This window comes from Vidua macroura, chromosome 7 (assembly GCF_024509145.1).
Source record: "Vidua macroura isolate BioBank_ID:100142 chromosome 7, ASM2450914v1, whole genome shotgun sequence".
Classification (NCBI taxonomy): domain Eukaryota; kingdom Metazoa; phylum Chordata; class Aves; order Passeriformes; family Viduidae; genus Vidua; species Vidua macroura.
The window spans coordinates 23,124,600-23,132,399 of NC_071577.1; the positions used below are offsets into that span (position 1 = coordinate 23,124,600).

At 40.8% G+C, this 7,800-nt stretch overlaps 1 long non-coding RNA gene across 1 annotated transcript; it reads left to right on the forward strand.

Moving 5' to 3' along the window:
• Window positions 1-922: 922 nt before the first annotated feature.
• LOC128810339 (uncharacterized) lies at window positions 923-2,072 on the forward strand. The gene is made up of 2 exons (XR_008438017.1): window positions 923-1,009; window positions 1,778-2,072. It is a non-coding gene; the product is annotated as an uncharacterized LOC128810339 (long non-coding RNA).
• Window positions 2,073-7,800: the final 5,728 nt, after the last annotated feature.

Genomic DNA, 7,800 nt, shown 5'->3' on the forward strand with positions numbered 1-7,800 from the left:
CCTCTGATGCAAGGGGAGTCCCCGGCAGCTGTGGGCCGGGGTAGCTGAGCTGGCTCCCTGCCATCCCCCGCAGAGCCGGGCTGGGAAGTGCGGGGAGAGGGAGGTGTGGCTGCCGGGGCCCCTCAGCCATTGCCGGCTAGCGGGATTGCCTCTCCGCAGCTGCTGGCAGCCGGGCGCCGGCGGGCAGCGGCCGGGGTTCCCCGGGAGCAGCGCGGGGCCGGGGCACGGCTGCGCGGCCCCGCCGCCGTCGCTCGGGCCGGGACGGCACTTCCACCCCGGCCATTTTCCTCGGGCGGGAGGCGGTGGCGACCAGCGAGCCCCGACGCCGCCCGCCCGCCCGGGGACGCGGCGTAGGAGCTGCCGACCAGGGCGGCCGCGCAGGCCGCTGCCGGTCGAGCCGGGACGCCCCACCGGCCCCAGGCGGGGAAACGCGGGGCGGCCGCAGTGAAGCGAAGGCGGCCGCAGCCGGGGGAAACCTCCGCTGCCGGAGCCCGCCCGCCTGCCCCGCGGGCTGCCGCTAGGCCCCGGCCCCGCGCCGCCGCGTCCGAGGGGAGCCCCGCTGCCGCTGCTGCCGCCGCCGCGGAGGGAGCCCGCTGCCCACTGCCCCCGTCCCGCGGCCCCGGGGAGAGGGAGCGGAGCCGCGGCGCGGACACCCCGCCAGCCCCTGCGGGAAGCGGCGGCCCCGGCGCGCAGGACCGCGGAGCGCCCCCGCCCCCCGCGCCGCTCCCCCTTTGAAAACTGATCTTTGGCTCTTCGCGTGAAAGTGATTTGAATTTGGCTCGGCGGCGCTCTGCGCAGGCGTCCAGCTGCTGGCATGCTGGCTCCTTGCAAAGCAGCTGTTTTGGGTTTGAAATTCCAACATGGCAGAGGCTGCAGTCAGTCTTCCCTTCAAAAACTTGGAATGATTTCAAATCATAGGCACCTTCACTTAACCCGAGCCCCCATTCATCAGCAAACACATCGGATCGATGCTACTCTAACCTATCGGGTTCTTGTACCAAATCTCCAGGTAAGAGGATCTTTTTTTTTCCCTCCCTCCCCCCCCTCACCCCGTCTCCCTACCATCGTTTTAAATTTTATTAAAGATCTCCTACACAGCCGCGTATTAATTGCCTGTTCGTGCCCTAAATATTTTGCCTAAATTGCGGTCGTTTTCTGATACTAAGCACTCCGGTCTGCTTGCCTGATCGTAGTCTGGAAAGTACAGATATACAATCGCAGTGCATGGTTTTTCCTCCTTGATCATTGCCAACAATAGTAGGCAGATTAAGAGTTCGCGATTGCAAGCTCCCTCCCCACCTCCTCTTCCTCTTAATTGGATTTATTTTTAAGTTGCTTTGAAAATAAGAAACTGCAGGTAACGCGGGTCTGGACATTGAGGCAACTAACTTCTGGCCAAATAAGTGCAAATGAGAATCTCGCAGAACAAAAGTTAGGTTTAAATTGCTGTGTCTTGGCTGAAGGGGGGGGGCACGAATATGTCAGAGGAGCTGTTGCAGTAAAATGTAAGCACATCATCTTGGAGGGGGTACAGCGTGGTGGGCGTATTGTTGGCTCAGGAGGGAGAGAAAGATGTATAATTTAATGGTATATACAATCCACTGATCCTATTACTATCCTCCCTGGAGCTCTTGTTAGTTTCAATGGGAGTGAGTGAAATTGACATGGACTTGCATTCCTGGTCATGTGCTTTTTTTTCCCCCCTTTCTTTCTTCTCTTGTGATCTGAGATCCCCTTTTTGTTGATGTTGCTTTCCCACTTAATTATATGCATGTAGGTTAAATGAATACCTGACGAAAGGGCCCACGTTTCAAGGCAGTGACATTTGATAGCTGAGAGGAAAAGTGGCTTTAATGAAAAGCAACCTTTGGAATTCCTGCTTGTGAAAAATCCAATTCAGCTTTTTGTGCTGCCAGCAAGAAATGATCAGTAGCACCAGTGTTTATGGTATGTCCGTTTTGGGATCTACTTCCTTTGCATCTAAATAGCAAAGACAAATTTAAATAGCATGATAACGCACCGAGGACTCTGCATGCAAATATTTTGTAATAAATACCTAATGTTTAATAGTATATTTTCTCGTGTATATATAAGCGTTTTTTTTTTTTCTCTTGCTATCATTTGTTTATCGTTTCTGCTTCAATTATGGCATTAGTTTTGTGCATTGTATTGGTCTCAGTTGTAAAACCTGAAGTTGCATGTTACCAGCAGTGCACTATGCACTATACACACCACTGAACTCCAATGGTATGTAAATTAGTAAAACTCGGTGAGTGGAGAGGGCAAAAACGTGTAGCAATGAACACCTACACATCTATGTGCTTATACATACATGCCTAAAATGCATCTTTTCCTTTTGCAAACTAGTATTTTTTTAGTAGTTATTTAAACTCCAGCTGCCTTTCCCTCTCTTTCAGCGTAATCAACTGCTAGAGATTCTAACTGATGTGGGGTGAGGGAATGTTTTGCATGTAAACAAACAAAATTACTGTTGTGGCCGAATGTTTAATACAATTTAATAAGGAGTATTTTATGCTCAGTTTACAAGTGTCTGGTTCACACTGCTCTGCTTTCAATGCTTAACAGAATTAAATAATCAGGTGCTGAAACTGGCTTTATTTTAATGGTCACTCTCCAGACCCCCATGCTGCCCCTTCCTCCAAAAAAGTCAGATAAAATGGAGCATGGGGAATTTCAATAGAGCTCCTTGTGGTGCAGTCGGTGCACCTCTAGGTATGCAGTTAAGGCTAAGGAAGTAACAATAAAAGTGACTAGTCTGTTTTGTGCAACCAAAAAGGGATTCACTTTTATGTTCACTTTTAATTGTGTGTGGTAGTAACAAATAAGGATGGAGAGAGACCCTAGGAGAGAGTGTGCATGTGTGTGTGTGTGTGTTTGGGATAAGGGGGAGGTCTGCTGTGTGTGGCTGATGATCTCTCGTAATAACATATCTGAATGCAAGAAAGAAATTGAGAGACAGTTGCACAATGTACACTCCTATTTTGGTGTTGTAGGTGACTGTATTGCTAAACATATCCCAGGTGCTATGTGATGGAAATGATCTGATTGCATTTTGCATTTAGAACTTGTTGACTTTGGAACAATCAATAAGGCAACTGTTTATTTTAGATGCACATAATTTGCTCTGAGAAATGTTTTAAGGAGAAGAGCAAGCAAGCGAGAGCAGAACATTTTTTTTTTTTTCCTAGAGCTGTTGGAGCAAATGTGATTGCCAGATGGGAGATTTCCCTCTGTGATGTTAAAGCTGTAATATATATTCAGAGCAGATTGGACTGCTGCTTGTGATGAGGAGGATATTACATTTATAAATTTTAAATCGGGAATCGGACAGTATGCTGAGAGCTGAAATTGGATGATGTGGACGGTTTGGACTGTTAAATGCAATTCTCAGATAATAATAATAATTATAGTAGCAGTAATATATGTATGTGTAATAAACATGATACTATTAGGCAGCTATATATATTCTATGGTGCTTAAATATATATTTTCAATATGACTTCTCTCTTTCCTTGCTTCCCTTAAAATGCTAAGGATTGAGGGTGATTGGGAGGGGGTGTTTAAGAGCCCACTGTTAGGAGAAATCAAATATAATCAGGTTCCTGTTTGAGGAAAAGTTTTGCTAAAATTCTTTCTGCAAATTCATCTCTTTTTGAGTTTTTATTTTGCCCGTGCATGTGGCCTGACAGTGCCACAGTCCTGAAAGACTGGGAAGTGGGAACTAGTCACACTCGAGCAGCTCTGCTGTTGCAAATTAAAAGTGTGTTGTGGTCAGGAAATGAAAGCTACAATGTCTCTTTTGAACAAGTCGTTTATCAAGAGAAACATCTATCAAGCAGTGACTTGTCACATTGATCCTCTAAAAGTTAGGTCCGAAGTGGAAGCTGCTTTGATGTTTTTGATACCAAATTTATAAAATTGAGAAAGCTGGAGAGAGTAGGACTGATTTGCACTTAAAAATTGCTCTGCTCTGGGTGTGACAAAATCATCAAGCATCTCTGATATAAGAGCTGGTAAACTAAGGAGGTATCAGATCTTCTATTTTGTTTTTATTTTCACATGGAAACTTTAGCTTTCCCACACAGACAATTTCTTTTCAGGCTTCTAAAGATCCTGTCTGTATGACTCTCTGCATTATTTCATCGGGGATATTTTCTTGCTTAGGAATACATCTGTTGCTTCCAAATGGAACCTTTTTTTGTTGTCTTTCTGATGGTATTTATAGAGTTCTACTTGAGAAGGCAATTTTTTTTCCTCTCCTCTCCATCTTGTTTCTTCTTCTTCTATTTGTAATCTCAGTTTCCACCTCTCATCCCTGTGAAGCAAAGTTTCTTTTACTGCCAAAGTCATGTTTATTGCAAGTAAGGTACATTTGAAGGTATCTGTTAGCACAGCTTAAAACATGTTAAGAGTACTGTTAAGTGTCTCTTCCCCTTCTGATTCTCTTTTTCTATCCATTTTTAGCACATGAACCATGCTTTCATTCTCAACAGGAGCAGTGTATTTCAAACTGAATGTAAAGTTAAGATTTCAAGTAAAAAAAAAAAAAAAAAAGACCAAAACAAAGACTAAAACTGATGTTTTATCTTTCTCTATTTTCAACCATCTAAATTGTTTAGCAGCTTCACTAAAAAGTTTTTCATTTTGCATAAAGTTTGTGTTTGGAATATAATGGAATCCCTTTGAAGAAACAAGGGTTTGGTGTTTGGTTGTTGGGTTTCTGTTTTCTTTTCTGTGCTTTTTTTTTTTTTTTTTTTTTTGGCTAGGGTATGAGTGAAATCTTCCTTAAAGCAAGATGCTTTGACTTCTTTTCTTCAGTGTTGTAAATGAGACTAACGCTGCTTATGAATACTTGATAGAGACCCATTTGAAAATAGGGAGCAAACAACAGCGTGGTGGGAGTTTTGGTGAGTGTTATAGTTGCTAATTAATCATGTTTGAAATGAAGGAATCATAGCATGGTAATAAAGGCTCATTGTTGTTTGATGTTTGTAACAGGATGTGACTCCTACGTGAATCTGGTGGGTTTGGAGGTTTTGTTGTTATTTCCTCCCGTCATATTAAGATACCTTCACTATTAGCTCAGATTGTTTTTATGTATTGCAACATTGTGCAAGTACAGGAATGTTTGCTTATTGTAGTAGCATTTTAGAAATATTAAGATTGTATTGTTATTGATAATTTCATCATACAGTTCATGGGAAAAAATGACTAGTCTTATGTCATTATCTGTTCTTTAAGCTTTTTTATAGTTAAGCATAGCCAAAGATTTTTTGTGGTTTATTTTCTTGATATAAAAAGCCCTACTATTTTTATTTCTTATAATTGAAAAATGGCACTTGATGAACTTTTGTGCCCTACTTGCTTATGTGTATGTAGTAAGGGATAGCAACTAAAAATATATTCCAGAATAGTTTGGATACTAGCCCTTTGAAAATTGAACTGTATAACACTTGGATGGTGTTTTTGTTTTCTTGGTTTTGTTTCTGTTATGGCTCTTATGAGATGTGTCATCTTTGGGCTTTATTTTTCACCTCTCTATTAATAACTGTTACATATAATGGAGAGAGAATCGCTTTCAAAATACAAAGCTTTAGTTTCAAAACTTAATAAAGCTATTTTATGCTGAATGAACAAGGTTTGGAATCTGCTAGTGTTTAGATGCTCAGTTTCTTTTTAAAATATAATTCCTAGAGGAGAATTATTCTGTATGGTTCCTGTCAATAAGGTTATTCATTGAATGCATGCAAGAATCATTGGATATGATGACTGATCTTTCTGTAGTCCTAATCATCAATTAATAGGCTTATCTGCTTGTTGGAATGGGTTTAATGGTACAAAATCAGCATGAGATCTGTCTATATGAAACAATTGTATGTTGTTTATGACAGACTAAGTTTTTATCTTGCATCTCCAGATCTAATAATAGAAATATTTGGCTCTTTGCCCTCAATCAATGTATCCGTTAACAGAAAAAACTTCACACAATACTTTCATAAAGTGCTGGATGTATTGATACCAAGTTGATAAATTTAATTACTGGGGTTTTACATTGATTCATTGATCTTATGATTGGAGGAAATTGTTCTGCAGACTTTTCTGAAGTATTGAGGAATAGCGTATGTCCATAAGGCTTGATTAATTGATAAATCAGCACTTTTTTTTTCTTCTCAGTTATTGATAAGGCATAAAAATAACTGTAAAAATAATTTGGAATGAGCTAATTAGAAATTCTCATGTGTTACTAACAGAGCAGATGAGAAGCAGTATTATGTAGGTGAAAAAAATGAAGTTTGAAGTGGAATTGTACCTATTGGGCCCAATCCTTAACTGGTGTAAAAAATATTTAGCTTTAAAAAGATAAAATAATTTACAGTTCCCAGAATCTGGACCACGGTGGCTTTTTTGTTTGTTGTTAGTTTTGGTTGTGGTGGCTTGTCTTTTTTTTTTTTTTTTCCCAGTACTGTTCTTTGACTCATTGGAAGCTGTTTTAAATTGGATATTATGGATGTATGGAATTTTAGATAAGCATCTGATCCGAAATGAATAGTATAGCTATAAAAGCAATTTGAAGAGCCGTAAATTCAGGATTGCGTATCCCTGATATTGTTGCAGAGTATTAAAATCTTGCTGCTAGAGATGCTATCCTCTAAGTGAAAACTTATCTTCCTTATGGGAAAGATGACTTCAGGGAACTCTCAGCTGGGAAAAGGCCCAGAGGTTTTTTTTTTGTTGTTGTTGTTGCTAAAATAATAATTAAAAAAATCCAATACATAGAATTAGTTACAGGGGTATTTTCCAGGTGAAAAACCTTACGGGAGTACTTGGCTCCATTTCGATGAGGTATGCGACCTTTTCACCCTATGTCAATGATATTTTTATAGAGTGTGTAAGAAATGTGAGTATAAAGAAAATTCCTTAAGATCATTCAATTTTTATTTAAAAAAAAAAAAAACCAAAAGAAAAAAAAAAGAAATCTCTCAATCAAAACAACATACAGATCTCCCTTAATGAAACTGATGAATCTGTATTCCTTTAAAGAATGGTAGCTAATAGAGAAAAACAGAGACAACCACTTGCCAGTGTTGCTGTAGGTTCGACAAATACAGTCTTACCCTTCAAAGAGCAGAGAATCCTACACTGGAGGTGTAATGGAGGTCAAAGGAAACCTAAGTCTTTCAGACCTTTAATAATTGTACCTGCCGTCCCCTCAATGGGCATGTTAAAGAGAATGCATATATATATTATATTTCTTGGAGGATAATTTGTATTTGCAGGAATCTACTAAGCACAAGTGGACTTCACTACTGTTACTTCTAAATACCTGTTGGGGTTGGCCCCGCTGTGTGACAAGTGAGGGAAAATGGAAAGAAAAATAGCTGGTCAGTCTTGGTTACCAAAATCTTGAGAAACTGGGGGAGTGATTGGGCTTTGACAGGTCAGTTTGAGAATGGGATGAATACAAAAAAGTGTAATCTGCAGAAAGCACCACTGATTAAGGGCATACGGAGATGTCTGCAGTGATGAAAATGTGGAGTCTCTGCTTTCGTTTTGCCGAGCTCTGTTGCAATAAGGTATCGGCACACACAGAATGTTAATAACAGTATTGTGTGTCTGTTCTGATAGTGCTTCGAACGGTACCTGTCAAACATATCATAACGCTCAACTATCTCTTTAATCATATAAGCAACACTCCTTACTACAAAAGCTATTGTAGTTGTACAATAGAAAGAACAACCATACATTATTTGAATAATGGACTAAAACTTTGTTCTTTAA